Source organism: Ictidomys tridecemlineatus, chromosome 7 (genome assembly GCF_052094955.1).
Source record: "Ictidomys tridecemlineatus isolate mIctTri1 chromosome 7, mIctTri1.hap1, whole genome shotgun sequence".
NCBI lineage: Eukaryota > Metazoa > Chordata > Mammalia > Rodentia > Sciuridae > Ictidomys > Ictidomys tridecemlineatus.
This window is the reverse complement of record NC_135483.1, coordinates 62,349,469-62,368,540: the sequence shown is the minus strand read 5'-3', so window position 1 is coordinate 62,368,540 and position 19,072 is coordinate 62,349,469. Positions and strand designations below refer to the sequence as shown.

General features: G+C 43.3%; 1 protein-coding gene across 5 annotated transcripts in view; it reads right to left on the bottom strand.

The window, feature by feature from the left end:
• Chd7 (chromodomain helicase DNA binding protein 7) overlaps positions 1 to 17,728 on the bottom strand; it is a 184,593-nt gene extending 166,865 nt beyond the window's left edge. For 3 of the 5 annotated variants that reach the window (XM_078017078.1, XM_078017081.1, XM_078017080.1), the window contains exon 1: positions 17,417 to 17,728. The gene's annotated coding sequence lies outside the window, so the exon portion shown is untranslated. Of the gene's footprint in view, positions 1 to 16,288; positions 16,311 to 16,725; positions 16,851 to 17,416 lie in introns of those variants that run through there. The other 2 variants (XM_078017079.1, XM_040293975.2) reach the window with 2 other exon arrangements.
• Positions 17,729 to 19,072: the final 1,344 nt, after the last annotated feature.

Genomic DNA, 19,072 nt, shown 5'->3' with positions numbered 1-19,072 from the left:
ACTTATACAAAATCAGGACCATAGTTAATATATTGTTAGATTCTCTACTCTTTTAAGCTTATATTTTTTTCAAAAGCATGATATGTAATGCCTGCATATTATTCTAACATAAGAACAGAGCATAAATTTAACCATTCTCAATTTTTCACTGTCTCAAACTGCTGTTCTTACTCATAACAGTTGCTAAGCTTTCAGATTGTTCTCTAGGATAGATGACTGCTACAACTTAGATGGCCAGATCTCTATGCATACAATCTTCATTTTGTTCCAAACTGTTTGTACTTTTTGAACTTTGGACAACAATGAGGGTGCAGGTCTGACAGCATGAAGAATCTTTTTTAAGGCTTTGCAACTTGAAGGAAAAAAAAGTTATCTCATTTTAATTTGCATTCTTTTAGTACTCCCATAATTTGGAAATTTTTGTGTTTACTGAAAATTAAGTTTTCTTTCTATTCATTACTTATATTCATCACTTATATCCACTACTTCTATCCATTGCTGATTTTCTAGTGGGCTGCAATTGTATTGATTCACATATACAAAAACTAGTCATTCAGAGCAGAAAACCTAGGTGACAGCTAATCCTAATGCTAGAGCATATACACCAAAAAGAAAGGTAAGCTACCATACACTGAGAAACTTTTAATCTGTAAGTGTATATGTACAGCACTCTTATATAGTCCCAAAAATTACTGCTGCTATTTTGACTCTGAAAATCTAATATTAATAATCTATAGAATTCTGCCATTGTTTCTCATGCTGTGAGAATATTTATAAAAACAAAGATTACATGAGGATAGTTTTAACATCATTTTTTAAGACCCTAACTTAATTTTTTTTTTAAATTGAGGTTTTATATAGCTTAGTGGTAGCATGCTTGCCAAGCATGCATGAGGCCCTGCTTCAACTCTCAGCATCACAAAAACCAAAAAGTTAAATTTTTGCCTATTTTTGACCTACAAGTTGCAGAATCTCAACAGTGAGGCAGCATTATTTCAGAACCTTTCTAATGTAATGTTTTTATATTTCTTGTTCTACTCAAATGTTTTCCATTTGGGGATGAAATTTTTAGTTTCGAATATCAAACTTGAGTTCTCCTGAAAAGAGGCTTTCTAAGCCATTCTCCACTCCAGACTACACCTTGGAGGAGACTGGGTCCTTTCCCCCCAGGGTACAAGGCTGTGTCTCTTCCTTTCCCACTCAATTTTCCCTCTCCTCACCAGAGCTCACTGCCTCCTGGCCGGGCTATTTCAACAGCCTCTGACTTTTTGCCTCTAGTCTCTCTTCAATTGCAATCCATCACATGTGGCCAAACTAACCTTTCATCTCCATTTCTTCCACATAACCCAAGTCAGGATCTCACTCAGTCTGAACTCCCAATTTCACCACAGCTCAACCCTCCCTACCTATCCAACCTGCTGCCCTTCAGTAGGCCAACCCTGGTCCACTCCATTCCTCCCTGAGCATTGGGCAGCAGGCCCCTTGCACTGAAGGTTGAAAGAAGGAGTGGGCAGAGGTGTATCAGTGGCTGTGTTCCCTTCCAGAGGGCCACAGCTCCTGATAAGACACCCTCCCTATGAGGGCATGGGGGACAGAAGGTTACAGTCCTGGCACTTGCAGGTGGTCCTGGGCTGGATGTCTGTTTCCTACTAGGGTCTTTGGCTGATGTTCTAGGATTCTGTTCATACCATCATTCAGTTTCTCCATCCTCTCAAAGGAGAGGACAAGCTACACCTTCCTGATTTTTCTCCACTACGACTACACTAACCACACGTCACATCTTTTAGCACTTAATTACCTACAGCACTGTTACCATCCATGTGGTCATATGGGTTAACCGGTACTTCCAAACTAGAGGTAACATTTTTATTATCTCCCACAGAGATTAACATGGCTTTGGTTTTACACCAGCATACCATCACCAACAGTAAAGTCATAACAAAAATTAGTGGGACATCCCAAAGATTTGCAGTCATAATTCTGGTCTATCTTTGAAAGGGGTTAATAAGTTTTCAACAAGCACATCCAGGTTTCCAAAAGCCAAAAAGGTATTTTTAGAAATCTCACCACTGCCATTTGTTCTTTAGAGATAGAAATCTGAAAACACTATTGAATTCTTTCCTTGTCTTTAATGGCCACGCCCTTGTATTCACTGAAGTCCTTAGAATTGACCTGGAGAAGCCCAGTATTCTGAAACACATTCCTGAAATCCTGCTTGCAAGGCAAGTAAATGTCTAAATGTGGGTATCACCAAATAGGTCCATGGTGCTGACATCTCACTCTGCAGAGGGTCCTTAAGTCAGCTCAGTTCAGCAAGTTGCTCCTCCCCAGAAGGTCTTCAATGCTAGTTTAGCAATTTTCTCTCTGACACAATATTATAATATGGACATTATCGTGATAACCTAGAATAGCCCTGGATTAACCCCTGGTGTTCCCTAAGTACCTAATGATAACAATGCTCCCATCATATGCCTGGAATGTGGTAACAGGGCCACAGTAATTCAGCTCCACTCCTTCACCCACATTCTGAGCCAGCTGGGAGGGGACAAGCAGGAGCTGGCACCTGGGTCACTGACAATACCAGGGCCACCTTACACTAAGATGGAAAGCCTGCACTCACATCAGAGCTCATGGAGGCCACCCCACAAACTCTGCAGAAGGGCAGAGCCGGAAACAACCCCTCACCCCACCCCCACTAACTGCAGGCACCCTGAGGAGGGCTGATGGCAAGAGCGTCAAGCCTTCTGGGGTGGGAAAGTCTCCAGGACACAGACACCAGTCCAGGGACCCTCTCCACAGAGCAGCAGGAAGGAAACAAGGGGATATTCTCCCAAATACTGTTCACTGCCTTGTTCCTGCCTGAGCAAGGAGGCCTGGGACTATGATCTAACAGCCACAGGTGTCAGGGAGAGCACAAGGACACAGGAGGCAAGACGTGCATGCCCTGAAGTGACGGAGTCTGCACCAGCCCAGCAGCTGCTTGTGCTGGCAGCCAGAATACAGAGTCCAGGCTCAAGAGAAAGAGCTGGGTGTGCAGTCTCACGCTTTCATTAGGGGACTTACGATGACTTTAGTTTTAGACAGATTGGGAAGGACAGGCATTTGGGGGGTGATGCCCAAAACAATACAGATTTGGGAGTTGTTCACATGGAAACAAAAGCTGAAGCTACAGGCATAAATTAGTCCCTAGAGAAGGCCAAGAGCAGAACCCCAAGTTTGGACTGTATTCAGAAAGCAGGAAGGAGAGGAATGAGAATACAGGCAGCATCAGAGGAAGGCCTCCGGTCAAGATCCAGAACCACAAGTTTGAAGGCTGGATACTTGTAAGGACTTAACTGGCAGAGGGGAGGACGACCGCCCAGAAGAGCTGTGTGTGTGTGTGTGTGTGTGTGTGTGTGTGCGCGCGCGCGCGCGCGCGTTCCTTCTTCACTAGCATCCTGTCTTACACAGAATTATGCTAACAAGTCCTACAAGACAAACAAACCCACTCATTGAACTACCTTTTGAGATGACTCTCCTCCTCAGTGTTATTACATGCCCTTGGAAATAACACCAGCTTGATATGGGCTGCCCCACAACAGTCACTGCTGCTTATCAAATCTATCAGCCTTGCGTATATCTACCACACAAACCATAACTACCCATGAAACAGGGTTTTCTCCTTTTTCCAGTTTTTAAATGTTTCATATTTTAAAAATCAGCACGCAACAAAATTGTGTAGTCTGGGTGTATAGTTTTAAGGACCTTAACACGTAATAGATACATTCATATAACTAAAACCATGATTAGGATATAGCACAGTGCTGCCACCCCCGAAAAACCTCCCTTTGTAGTCATGTCTTCCCCCTTTCCTTAACCTGTGGCAAGATCTGATCTAATCACTCCATGGAAGACATGAAAATAAAATTTAATAAATAAGTACAAAGCAAGTGATCCTTCATCCCCTTAATATCACTTTTTTTGGGGGGGAGGGGGGCACGGAGGGTGGGACACTGGGGATCGAACCCAGAAGCAGGGTCTCATTAAGTTCCTGAGGCTGGGCCTCAAACCTATGATCCTCCTACCTCAGCCTCCCAAGTCTCTGGGATTATAGGCATGTGCCAGCTCCTTAGTGTCATTTTTAAAGATAATACTCTCAAAATCCTTAATCAATTGTCAGTCTTCACCTTGTATAACTGTTGCCAAATAGCTACATTTCACTCATTCACATGTATGACAATAACATTACCTGCAACATTCCACATACACTCTAAAAAGCACCTGGATAGAAATTCAGATGATGGATGAACTATGAAATTTTAATTCAACAAATCTGATGTGCAGTTGAGGAGACTGCATTTTTAGTAAGAGATACAAAGGTAAATTTTATAAAGGTATGAATTACTGCTTTAGTGCCTTGAATAAGATCTATTTTCTCACCCCTCACCTAGTGTTAGTGAAACAAGTCAAACCACTAAATATACTCAATAGCTGACCCAAGTAGTCTCTTTTTTTCAGTGCTGGTAATCAAATGCAGGGCCTTACAAGTCAGGCAAGCACTTTAACACTGAGCCACATTCCCAGCCCTTCCAAACAGTCTTTTAAAGAGCAGGTTAAGAGTCACTTTACAGGGGCTGCAGTTGTGGCTCAGTGGTAGAGCCTGTATGAGGCACTGGGTTTGATCCTCAGTACCACATAAGAATAAAAAATGAAATAAAGGTATTGTGTCCATCTACAGCTTAAAAAAATAAATTAAAAAAAAATTTTAAAGTCACTTTACAGGTATGCCCAATAAGGGTGTTAGTGTTACTGTCATGGTAGTGATCCATAAAGAATAATTCCAAAAATATTGGCTTTTTCCTGAGTTCTGAAAATCCTTGGCTGTGGAGAATGACAGGGAGTCCTTAACTGTCAACCATTCTGCTTGGACAGCCTGAGTTTCTGTGAGGATCCTGCAGACTGTCCATCACCTTTCTTTTACCATGCCAAGATGACAATCAAACAACAGCTAAGATGCAAATTTTTCAGCTAGAACACAGTAGCATGGCCTGCGAGACAGCAAATTCAGCTCTAGCAGTGTCACCACCTGTGTTCTCAATGGTGTCAGAAATTACCTATTTCGTTCAATTCTGTCCTTATTAATGCATCTGATAGCATATAAAACAGAGCTTTCCTTTTCCTGCTGGACCCTAGCAGTTAAATGAAATGGTTCTTGGAAGCCCAGACTAGCAAGGGGTTCTGTATAAACTGATTCATACAGCAGCCCAGATTGGTGGTGGTGGTGGTGGTTTTAATAAGGAGGAAAACTGGAAAGCTCAAAATGATAATTTTGGTGATAAATATAAATCTGAAAACATAACTGAAACAAACACTGAAATTTCAAGTGCACCAAAAATAACAAAACTTACATTTTAACTACAAGTTCATTGTATTCAAGCTAAACAACTCTTTATTTAATTATGAAGGAAAAAGCTACAAATGTACAAAATACAGAAATGCATCATCGTAGACTATTTCTATGAGGCAAAATACCATTAGGACTTGGGACTATCTCTTTTTTTTTTTTCCCCTCAATTTCCTGGCAAAGGAACATCAACCCCAAGAACATATAATGAATCTAACTGATTTATACGTTTGAATTCTATACCTACATGAATAGAGTAACAGATCACCTAACAACAGGGACACATTTCAGCATGTGTGTTGTGCTAGGGATGGAACCCAGGGTCTCATACCTGTTAGGCAAGTGCTCTACCAAGAGGTACACCCCCAGCCCTTAGGCAATAAAATCAACGGGGGCCACTGCATATACAGTTCTTCACTGACAGTTAGGTGATTGTCAAAAATGGCCTTTTTCTGAAGGTTAGCAGAGCAGTTTGTATTTTATGGGGGCTGCATATTCACACAAGTTAATGTGTAAACAAGGAACAAGAACTGTAATTGGGAACCTAAGCAGCATCCCAGGTTTCTACGTAGGCAACTCTTCTCCTGTGCAGTGAGAAAAAAAAGGCCAAGTGAATTAAATCTTGGATAAACACTGGGGAGAAACTTTGAGAAAACCAATTCTGTAATAAATTAAATACTTGAATGTTGGCTGTGTCTTGAATTGATCAATGAAAACAGAGTTGGGAACCAGGTGCAGTGGCAGATGTGTATAATCCCAGAGATTCTGGAAGCTGAGGCAGAAGGATCACAAGATCAAGGCCAACTTCACCAACTTAGTGAGACTCTGTCTAAAAATAAAAAGACCTGGGAATGTAGCTCAGCAGTAAAGAGCCCCTGGGTTCAATCCCCAGAAGGAAGGAAAAGAAAAGAAGGAGGTAGAGAGGAAGGAAGGGAGGCAGGCAGGCAGAGCTAAAATACTATAAGTTTTGCAATGAGCACATGTCTTTTAGGTGGAAAATGTTTTCAACTGATAAGATACGGCATCTGAGGAAAAGAGGCCTCACTAACTATAGTCTGTTAATAGCCTCTCAATTTCTCTCCAGGAGCTGTCCTAAAAAGCACAGGTGTGTACGATCTTGATCTATGTTCTTCCTACCCTTCTAGATCTAGGTTATTTTGATGGGACCACTCAAAGCAATTTCTACAGAGCAGTTAATGCTACAGGTTATTAAATGGGCCTGTCCTCATTTGAGTCAACTGCCACCTATTAAAATTTGTGATCTTGGGCAAATTTGTTAAACAATTTCTAAAATTCTACTTCATCAACTGTAAAATAGCAATTATTGCTCCTACTACCTACCTCCCTGTTTTGACTAATCCTCCTCCAGCATTCAGTGAAAACAGTTTATGTAAATAGCTTAGCAAAATGCTCACTTGTACAATGTCCCATTCTCCATAAATGTCAGCTACTCAGATCAATTCCTTGTAGCTAATTCTTTTTTTAAAAAAAATTATTTTTACTTTGATACAATTTCAAAGTTGGAGGAATAGTGTACAAGGATCTCCCATAAATTCATATTTATCAATAATTTATATTTTATCCCATTTACTTTATGATTCCCTTGGAGTCACTCTTAAGTGAAAATAAAATAGAATGAGAACTGTCTACATGCCATCTCTTACATTTCTGTGTCAGCCTGGTTAACAGTGTAATTCTCAGGAAGTTATCCCAGCTTTTTCCCTTTCCTGAAGACAGGAACCTTCTCACATTCTAACTGCCACTCATATCCCAGACTCCATTCCCAAACCTACTCTGGGTTTAGATCCCATCTTGTCTCCTCCTTACACAGTAAATGGAAGTTGGGAAATAAGGACTAAGCCAAGCATTCCGAGATCTAAGGACCTAGAGCTCCTACAGATTTTGAGAACACCCTGCGGGTGCCGACTCTGGCGAGAATCAGAAAGTTCTAATATTCCAAAATAGAATATGCCACGCCACTCATTGATCAGGATAACCTTACCCACCATGTTCAGAGGAAAGAAGGAGTGATTGGAAAGTCAGCCATAATGCAGAGAACAACAACTGCTCCCTCAAAGTTGTAGGTTTTAGGACGAGAGATACCTGAATCATGTCTGTGTAATCAACAAGAGAATTATGTAAATAACACCTGGTTGCTCTGCTGGACAAAGGTACATGTAAATATTAATTTTCAAAAGTCTACTCCTGGGCTGGGGTTGTGGCTCAGTGGTAGAGTGCTTGCCTAGGCTGAGTTCAATCCTCAGCACCATATAAAAACAAATAAAATAAAGGTATTGTGTCCATCTACCAAAAAAAAAAAAATGTTTTTAATTAAAAAATTTTTTTAAAGTCTACTCCTGAGGAAAAGTGAAAATTGTCACTAATTGCTATTTCAGGTTACTAATTCTTGTGACCATAGTTTGGAATTATGGTTTGGTGAACTTTTAAATTAAAAACAAAAGCAACACACATAGTTTGAAACTAGTAACACAGTAACAGCTAGTAAACACAGTAACTGCTCCATAAACATGGCACATACTCTACCCAGTGCTTCTACAAGAGTATCTCACCCATCTTCACCAGACCCTAATTACCTAGCTGTATCTTTATATCTGTTTTTTTATTTTTCATACCCTGATTTGTCTAAAGTAAGAACTCAAGTTCTCAGCTACCACAAAATATGTCCCCTACAAGAACATCTCCACGGGCCAGGAAGAGTCTTGAGGGTGAAAAAAATGTACATCTTGGTCAATCTTAGGTACCAAGATGTTCCAAGATGCCCCACAGATGCAGAAAGCATAGAGGAAATATGAACAAAAACAATCTGGCTTGATAAGACAGAGAGAGCAAAGGGGCATGATATATGACTACAGTGTGTTGCTGGTATTTTTGCTTATTTGAAGCAAGCTTCAGAGTTGGTTAGGTGGCAACGTTATCATGAAGGTTATCCCATACAGATTCTATAATCTGGTCAATGTGGATTCAAATCACTCCTCCCCATCTTATAAGTGTTGCAGAGTCCTGGGCAATGTAACCCCTCAGCCCTCTCAGTCTCCTTATCTATAAAATGGGAATAACAATTCTACTTAGTACTTGGAGTTGTTCTGATGAGTAAAATAAATGATCCATTAAAACACCAGTTGGGAGGGAGCAGGGTTGTGGCTTGCCTAGCATGCGTGAGGCAGTGGGTTCGATCCTCAGAACCACATAAAAATAAACAAATAAAATAAAGGCATTCTGTCCATCTACAACTACAAAAAAAAAAAACCCACTCAGTGTAATACCTAACCAACTCAAAATGCTCAATAATTGTCAACTAGTGATTATGGTTATTACAGTTATTTTAAAGTTCACTGTCTCCACATAATTTTACTTCATTGCCCCAACACATGAGGAAAAGGGTACTGTTTCTGAATTTAATCAAGATTTTGAAATTCTCAGGATGAGTCTGCATGATTTTTCTGACAAGATCAATACACCTGCAATTGGTCAAAGCAAAATTTCAAGCACAAACAAGGTCAAGTACACAAGAATATAAAATACTGCAACAGAGATTTTTTTAAAAGTTCACTTTAAGGATCCAGATTTAAGTTTCACTACACTTTAAATCACAACACAAACAAAGAACTATTTTTTATTGTATTTCTGTGCTCAAACTGATTTTATTATTCACTTAGTTCACCAGCAGGCTTGCATTGGAAACTAAACGCATGCTTATAATTCTTCAAGGGACTTCTCACTATTTACCTCCTTAGTATAATATTAAAGACGTTTAATAGTTTTTAGGTGTGTTGAATTAATATGCACATCTATAATTATGTCTTAACTATCAATAATAGATTTCAAAATGTTTATGGTTTCTTCTCAAAAGGATAAAAAGGGGACAAAGTGCACTCTTTAAAAGGTCAAGGTAATCTCCCAAACCTGCTGCAGAACTAGGAGGAAAATTAATTACCAAGGAAGAGTATCACGTACCCTTTATTAGACACACTGCAAACACGGTGTGGAAATTTGTTTCAAGTTTGAGGAGACTAGGGAGAGTAGGTGACATATCAATACTAACGTGTCTCTAATTCCCTACACAAATGCTGGGTACGGAAACCCTGGCTGCCTGCAGTCCCTGCTCAAAAGCAGTGGTTCTTTGCCCCACCTGCACACTGATGAAATAGGTGGTAGAAAACTCAAATCCAAATCTGCTACCTGACCTATGCTGCCGCCTCAGCCAGTTCAGAAGTCAGGAGGCGAGGAGGCCCCCCTAAACGTATCCTGTATGCCTCCAATAAAAGCCACATCACAAGAACCTGTATGCACTTTTCCACTTAGAGCCTGCCCCCCTCAGATAAAAATGCTCTCTCAAACTACAAGAACATACCACTGACTGGACCAAACAGAAAATAGAAAATTTAAAGCCAACAAGTTAAAGACAATTAGAAATAAACTATGGATAAGTAGGTGGCACAAGACCATCTCAAGCCAAGATCAGCACACCAAGGTTCTGTGCTATTCTTCACTCAGGAAGCTTACTTACCTTGAATTTAAATTTATTCAAATCATTCAAAACCACTAAAAGTAGAGCCCATCACCACAGCATATACCTGTAATCCCAGCAACTCAAGAGGCTGAGGAAGGAAGACTGTGAGCTTGAGGACAGCCGCAGCAACAGAGTGAGAACAAAAAGAACCGGGATGTAGCTCAGTGCTAAAGCACTCCTGGGTTCAACCCTCAGAAAAATAAATAAATAAATAAACCACTATAGGTGAAGGCAAGAGTCATGAGTCATGTCCCCACAACCTATTAAACCCTACATTAGTCTATAAGCCACACAATCTTGCCCATCTGAAGGAGACAGGAAGTTACTCTGGTGGACCAGACAAGTCAATGGCCACCAGAAAGGCCTAGGAGGAATACACAGTAGCAACAAGAGCACCTTTGAAACCAACCCCTAATCAAAGACAGAGTCTCAGGGAGAACATCTGTATGCACACCAAGAACAAAATCTCACTTATAACAACAACAAAAGAATACCTTTATGCTAGCCAGAACAAAAATACAAACATTTATTCTAAGAACCTTTTTTGTTTGTTTCAAGGTTAGTGTTCAGAATTTTCATTATTTGTTATCTCATGTAATATTAAAGTCTGATACTCAAAAGCTTTTCTGGATTTATTCATCCACCAAAAATCATGCAGTATAATCCACTTTTTATAGCAACAAAATGGCTTTGAAGATAATTTACGTATTAAACTGGTTTATACACTCTCACCTAAAAAGCAGGTGATTTTCTCCACAATTTTTTAAATAACATATTCATTTCTACTGCACTTATAGACTGTAACTGACTTATAAAACACAACATACTCCAAGAGAGCAGCTCAGTCCTGAGAGCACAGTACCCACCAGCTCTCTCCAGAAGCCCAAGGGCCTTGTCTCACTATGTAACTAGCAACAGAAAGCAGCCTCCAGAAAAGAAGATACAGGAGAACAAAATGTAATGTGTCAAGATCTGGTTAATGCAGGATTCCAGGCTCAGCCTACAATGAGCAAACTCCTACAAAGTGCTACACATTAGGCAAGCAACACTGGCTTCCTCCCCCTCCCATTTCCCTAACCCACCAGCAATCCCTAGTGGGCTCACCAAACACTAACAACTTTTGGGGGGAAGCTAGCAGATTATTTCTGGAAAGTTTCAGAATGGGACTAACAATGCAAAGATGACTAAAACAACTGTTATCATGATCAGTTATCAGTGCGCTGGGTCAAGAGATCAAGAACGCATGATTCTTCTTCCTCAAATCTGATCCCAGTCAGGTGTTCCCTGCCTCCCTGAAATAGTATCACCAGCTAGACAAGCAGGCAATATGCTAAAAAACATACACCTCCAAGAGTGGTCTCTCCCCGAGAGCACATCTAGTCTCAAGCCAGATTGATTTAAACTCCTAAATATTTCTCAAATTTATTTTTCTCCATCACCATGGCCATCAATCTAGTCCAAATTCTTGCTATTTCCCCATCCCTTGAATCAAAACAAAAGCAGGTAAGACACCATCCACAACCTATTCTCCTTCCTCCACCGGCCTACCAACTCAATCTTCTTCAAAACACCATTCTGCTCATGTCAAATCTGCTTAACACATATCAGTAGCTCCAACTGCGTTCTTCAAAAATCCCAAATTCCATACCCTGTAAACCCTGTGTAAGCTAGATACTGCCTGCCTCTCGGGACTCATCTCGAAATTCTGTGAAGGCCTCAAACATGCAACCTCCTTCAAGTCAGTTGGCACTGCCTGGAATGCCCTTACCCTTTCTTCTATGGCTGTGTGGGTGGCAGTGCTAAAGCCACTTCCTCAGGGCCAAGACCACATGCATGTGGTTGAATCCCAAAGTCAAAAGCTTTCACTCTTTCCATTATCCACTGCACAGCAGCAGCTTTATTTACTTATTTATTTATTTTTGGTAGGTCTACCATATTTTCTCATGTCACCACTGTGTTCCCAATTCATGGCAGTCTATCTATCAAGTAGCAGGTACCCAATAGTTGACTCAATAAATAAGAAAATAGATTAAACAGGAAACCTAATCAAAGTCCAGAATCACTTGCCACAAAAACCAAGACTGATGCCTATGCAGGTATTGTGAGGCTCAATGGTCCACTTAAAAAATATCTCCAACTTCACATTAGCATAAGCAAATGAGACTGAGAACCAACCAGACTTTTACCAAGTTTAATGTTTCTTTATTAGTTGACTACTCTTTTTTATTTTAAAAAATATTTTTTTAAAAAAAAGATGTTTTTAATTTTCAAAGTAAAAGCAAGACAGACCCTCCCAAAGAAATGCTTCTCTGAGAAAACAATTATGTTTGCAGTTGCCTGACACTGGTAAAAATGTACAGAAATCTAGTTATGGTAATGAATACATGCTTCTAAAGTGAAAACAGTAATCAAATCTTGAAATAATTATCATTGCATTTTTCTAGATGGATAATCATAGTTTTAATAAAGAAAACTTCAAACCCAGTAGAGGTAAATTATTATTGGCTTTAAGAACACCTTTAAGAGCTATGTTTTTATATGCTGTAGAAGCCAGAAGGTACTTTTGACTCTTACATGAAGACAGTCTTTTCCAGAGCCAGCTCAGTCTCCATCCAACAAACACATACCCAGCAGCTCTCCTACAAGACACTTTGCTAGGCACCAGAGGACAACTGTGACTAAGAAAGGTTCTGTAGTAACTGGGTGACCAGCCAGAGGCAGTTTGTTTAATTAATCTCTCTGGACTCTAGTTTCTTAATTTGTAAAATGAGAAAGTTCAACTAGCTCTCTAAGGTCCTCATGCTCTAAATATCCAACGACTCTAATAATTATAAAATGAATTTCTATTTGATAATATCATTATGATTTCCTATTTCTATTTACCCTTTTTTACCACACAGATGTGATTTCATTTAAAATTCCTAATACATTGATAAAAGTAAAACAGAGGAGCAAGAAGTGTTTTTAATTACTTTTCTTCTCTTAACCACTACATAATCAGCTTTGAACTTAAGCCATAACTGCAACCTGAGAGACCCAAATTGCAACAAATCATTCCAATTTTATATTTACAGAAAACCAAGTGATTGTTTACTCTCAATTTCTTTTATATTTTTACATCATCAAACTGATGATTTCTTTAAATGTCAAAAGATTTTTTTTACAAGACTAAATAATAGTCCAGCATAGTGGTGCACACCTGTAATGCCAGTGAGTCCCGAGGCTGAGACAGGAGGATGACAAGTTTCAAGCCAGCTTTAACAACTTGGCAAGACCCTCAGCAATTTTAGAAGACCCTGTCTCAAAATAAAAACTCAAAAGGGGATGTAACTGAGGGGTAAAGGGCCCCTGATTTCAGGCCCCAGTACCAAAAACAAAAAATAAAATATGAAGCATAAAGTTTTCACAAGAAAGAGGAATTATTTATCTCCCAAACTAACAAAGCTACGATGATTTTAGAAAACTGTTAAGATTGGAGAATGCTAAATTCTGACTTTTGAATGACATAAAAAGTAGAGCTCTTTTTCTACTCATGTGTCCATATTTGAATAAGACAATTTAGAGTCACACAGTGCCAATATGGTCCTGACATCATCTCAAAAATCACCCAAAATATCCCTTCTCCGTTCTTTCTAGTGAATTTAGCTAAGCAACCTACATTTATATGCCTATGTGTTTTGCACATAAAAATTATTTGAATTTTGAAAATGAATCACTTTCTAAACATGAAGTTTTAAGAGCCATTTTTTGTAGTCAAACACTTTGCTCAGCCCTAAACATTTTTATTCTTGCAATGCTTTATTTATAGTACATGGTTATAAGATGTTCATGCTGTTTGCTAGGCCATGGTGCTTGCTATCAAACCCAAAAGGCTGTATTTGGATAACGAAGGATATGAACGGTAACTAGTACCTCTAAAGTTAATCTTAAAAAGTCAAAGACAAGTATTTAGTTCTCATAGAAAGAAATCTCTCTCTTAGTAGATGATAAACTCCCTGAGAGAAAGTACTGCTCTTATCCCTTGTTTTACACATGGAAAGCTTGCCAAGATTTGCCTAATGGAAATAAACCAAATGCTTGGTAACTGGAGACAAGCAAACTTTCTCATGCACAGGGAGTAAAATGCTGTAATCCTAGGTTTGAAAAAACCACCCTAAATTTGGCACTTACATGGCTTTTATGGGTTACACAGCAGGTACACAGATGAAAATAATCTTTTTCTTTAGGCCTGTTTAAAAACTCAAAGTATGTAATTATTGAATTTGCATCTGTAATAGGAAAAGATTGTAACATTTCCTTGATACACAGTATTATTAATGTACTTCTCAGAGGTTCGTTTTAACTGAATAAAGGTATGGGTAGCCCAGAAAATTCTTATTATGGAAAAGTTTTTGAAAAATGATTAAAAACTAGACCAAGTCCAGGTAAACCTATGCAGGTACTATTTAAAACTAAGTTACTACATATGTTATTTTAAATTTGACTTCCATATTTTCAACTTGGAAGGAAGAGTGCTAGTTTCCTAGAAAGAAAAGTGTTTGAGATTTTAACCACCACCTATACAACCACTCTTTAGCATTTCTCTATTCTGCCTTCCGTGTCAAGACACAGAAAAGGAAGCAATTTTTTTAAAAAGCTAGTTTAAGAATAAATTCATTTAGAGTTTAGATTTCCATAGCAGTGTTTTGTTATAATTCCTTCCTTATCTAGAATCATTCAAAATTGAAACCATAAACCTACAGCAGAATTTATCAAACTTCAACTTAGAATTTGTACAGTGAGAAAAATAGGAAATATTGAGACTATAAATAATAAAGCACACAGCACCAGAAAAGAATTCCAATTCCTGAGAGTTGGGCTAAGGAAATTCACCTGTTACAAGTCTGACAAAAATCCATTATGTTCCTTAATCAGATTATTTTTTAAAAATGGGGGGATGCCATATTTCCACTACTGGACAACATAAAAAAAAAAAATAGCTGCTAAAATTTGCTGCTCCGGTCCTTTTCCAATTCCAAATTCTGATTTTACTTTATAACTTTTTTCCTGCAGTAGTTGTTCAGGGAAAATAAACTTTTCACGAGAAAACTGGAAGACGTAAAATGTCTCCTCCTTATCACCTAGAAAGGCAACCCGAGTCCTACTCCGTGCCCCAAGCATCTAGCTTTCAGCCTCTTTATTATCATTGTCAATGAATGGGCCCCAGTCAAATGAAAGCTGCCATTTTAGGGTAAAGACTGGAGGGCTTCTGTTGTGCAACAGCAAGACAAAAACACTGCGCGACAGATGTACTCTGGGGGCTGGGGGAAGGATTCAACTTCATAAAATCACTGCTCAAGTTATTTCTGAAATAGGAATTACCCAGTACTTGGACATTACAGCAATCTAAATGTAATTATAACTAGGATAAATCAGGTACTCATGCTGCTAAGGTCATAGTCACTAAGATTTTTTGTCCCCGTTAGAATAGATCTGTGAGGAAATAAAGAGATGTATTTTCCCTACTGATTATTATGTACGATGAGTACTTCCCCCACACACACACTCACTGAAAGAATTGGGGGAAAATAACACTCAACCCCTTAATAAGGTGTCGTCCACTGCAAAGACAGCTTAAATTAAATTTTTTAGAAAATAAAAATCAGGGCCTTCATATAATCCTTTAAAACTAAATTAAGATATTTAATGTATTCCAGAAATCAAGCCCAGAGGATAGGTACATTTTAAGATAAGTTATTTAAATCGATTGCTAGATAATATACAATGGGAAACTAAAAAGTATACTTAGCAAGTGGAAAGCTGGATAGTGTATCTAATTCTAGCAATTCAAAAGGAAACTCTCCATGTGGGTTGCTACTTTTCTTTTGTCCATTGTCTGTTCAGAAGAGGGGGAAAAAAAAAACTAGTTTAAAACCAAGGCGTGAACAGTCTCTAAAAGTGACCTCCAGGAAAACCGTCCTACCCTAGCCCGAGCACTCCCCGCACCGCCCGCTCCATGGGGGCGCTCACAAAGCGGGCGACCGGCCGGGAGTTTGGGGTGCGCTCCCACGGCGCGGGGCTACTCGAGGCAGAGCCATCCGGAGAAAGGCGGCTCGGTAATGATGGCTGCTCGGGGCCGGCGGCTCCTTCCCCGGAGCCTCCTGACCAGCCCCCCCAACCCCCGCCCCGTGTCCACCGACCTCCCCCCACCCCGGCCGCGCTTACCCCGCGCCGCTGCGCCCGCCCCGCACCGCAGCCCACCCGGTGTCCGCGCCCCCGCCCGAGCCCCGCGTCTCTCCGGCGAGCCCAGTCCCTGGTGCGAACCAAACAAACAACGCGTCCCCCGCCGCCCTCCTTCCTCTCCCCGCTGACCGCTTGGCCTCCAGCCACCTCACCCGTTCACGCTCCGAGCCGCGGCTCTCTGCGGGGCAGAGCGCACCCGGGCCAACTCGGGGGCCACCTGGTGACCCCCTCCCCGGCGCTGATCCACGGCAGGCTGGGGGGTTGGTGGGGGCGGAGGACCCGAGTTGCGTTAGGGGGTTAAAGTCGCTATTATGCAGTCGCCGCCGCCGCCACCACCGGCCCGGCCAGCTCGGCAAGGTGGGGTCCCCTCCTTGCCGCGCCTCCCCGCGCTGGTCCCGGCCCGACTCCCTTTCTTCTCCTCCTCGCGCACTTGGGAGCCAACGGGGAGCCCTAGGAGCCCCGAGCTGCAGGCTCGCAACTCCGCGCCCGCGGCTGGCACCGACTGGGCTCGGGACGCCCCCCGCACCGCGTGTTCGCGCCGCCCCCGCCCCACGCGGCGCCCCGCGCACTTTCCCTGCCGCCAACCCACCTCGCCCGGTGGCCGTCCCCTCGCGGGCTGGCGCCGCAGCGCCGGGAGGGACGCACTTTGTTCGCGCCCGTGCGGCCGCCGCTCCCGGCGAGCGCGGCGTGGTCGGTCCGGAGCGGGGGGCGGGGGCGGGAGGCGGGGGTCGCCGCCGTCCCCGAGCCACCGCCGCCGCCGCTCAGCCGCCCCGCGCCCGCGCGCCCATCGCCCGCTCGCACTTGAGTTGAAGCCCAACTTTTCCTCCTTCCCTTTTCTCTCGAATGGAGCCGGCAACTCGTGCTCGGCGCCGGCGGGAGGAAACGCGCTCGCGCTCCCCCGCGCGCAGACACGCTCCCTCCTGTCCCCCGTCCCCCCCCAACGCCGGCAGCACAACAAAAAGCCATTTACATGCGAGGAAGTGACCCTCGGCCGCACCGCGCGCCCCCGCCGCCGCCAGTCCTGCGGACGCAGGCAAAAGTTGGGGCGCCGGGCGGCGCTCCGGGCGCGGGTTCGGGCCCCGCGGGCGGCGACGCCGGCGACACGGAGCGGGCGGCGCTGCGCTCCTGCGCTGGCCCCGGCCCCCGCCCGCCCTCGCCCCTCGCCCCGCACACGCCCAACTCCTCGCTCCCAACTCCTCGCGCGGCCCCGGCCACGGCCCGGAGCGATTTCCTGCCGCCGCCGCCCCTCCCGGGGGCGCCGGGCGAACTCTCGCGCTCACCGGGTCGGTCGGTCGGGCTCCTCCGCTGCCCTGTGCCGAGGGGAAAACAAAACGCAGAGCGGGCTCAGGAGTTGGCTCGGCGGCCACGGCCAGGGGGCTGAATCCACGGGCGCGGAGTTGACCAGGGGCGAACGGGGCTCTGGCGAGTTTCAGGGTCTCCGGGTCCCCGGGCCGCCTCCTCCGCGGCGCTCCTTTGTGTAATTTCACTCGATTCAAGTTTAATCCGATAGTTCCCGAGCACGAGCGCGTCCGCACCACCACGGCTCAACCCCCGCGCCGCCGCCGCCACCGCTGCCGCCGCCGCCGCCGCCGCCGCGGCCCCAGCACGCCAGCGCCTGCGCGCGCCCCGCACGCCGCGCGCGCCCGGGACCGCGGGGCCGCGCGCGCCCGCCGCTGGCTCCCTCCGCGCCGCGCCCGCGCCCGCGCGCCGCCACCTGACGTCAGGCGCGCCTGGTATAATTTATGCAAGAATTCGGCCGGGGTGGCGGAGGCCGAGGGAGAGGCCGAAAGAAAGGGGGCGGCGCGGGGCTGCGGGGCGGCGGGCTGCGAAGGGCGGGCTGGGCGCCACTTCCCGTCCCCGGGCGGGCGCCGGCGCTGCGGGCGGTTCTCCCCACCGGCGGGTGCGCGGTCTCCGCGCTGCCTTTCTCGCTGGGCTCCTTGGAGCGCACGGCCGCGGCGGCGCCCCGGGCGCGGGCTGGAGAGGGTGCCACGTTTCCCCGCGCAGCACCTTCGCGGAGTCAGGGTGCGCCGCCCCGGGGCAGGAAGCGGAGGCTCCGAGCCGACAGCGATCCTCTTGGCCACAGCGAAAGGTTTCCAACGCTGCGCGGACGGCGGCGGCTGGAGGTGTTTGGATGTCTCTTCTGTAATTATCCTTCAACTTGAAATTATTTTCCCACATGAAATTATTTGGAATGGACACATTCCATTTCAGATAGATTCATTCCTGCTTCTCCACATTGCTTTCCTACCACCTTGGTGATAGGACAGCCGAATCCACTACTAAATCAAAAAGTTTAACTAGATACCGTTGATTTTGTTGACTTTGTTACCATGCCAAACCAAAAAAGAAAGAAAGAAGATACAGAGCGCAATGGTTAGGAAACAAAGAAATAGGATGTGTGCCCATCATTAAACGTGTCAGGACTAGAATGTTTTAATCATTCTTTGGCCAATTTGGCAATTGTAAATGATCTTCTAGTCTTAAATATCCTACCTTCTTGTTCTGTTTGTTGTTGTTGTTGTTGTTGTTGTTCCTAGTACAAAATGAATATTAACCATAGAGAAATTTTTGTTTTACTAATTTTCCTTTTAGGAAATACATCTTCAAACATATATTAACCACTTTCAATGTGCAAAATACTGAGCAAGAATAATTAATAAACTCAACAATTGTAAACTTTGAGATGATTTTATTAGGTTAAAGATGACACTTATTTTGAAATTAAGGAAAGAATTTATATTAATCACTGATTATCCTATGATAGAATAAAGCAAGTTGCTATTATTGGAGTCCAAAATAAACTGAGAAAATGCAAAACTATGTAAAATATAGTTATCTCATTCAGTATTTGCTGGTTCCACTGCTTGTATTGCTAAGCCTAGATTCATAGTATTTCTGTTTGAACAAAAGACTTATCAAAACTATTTCGTTGTGTG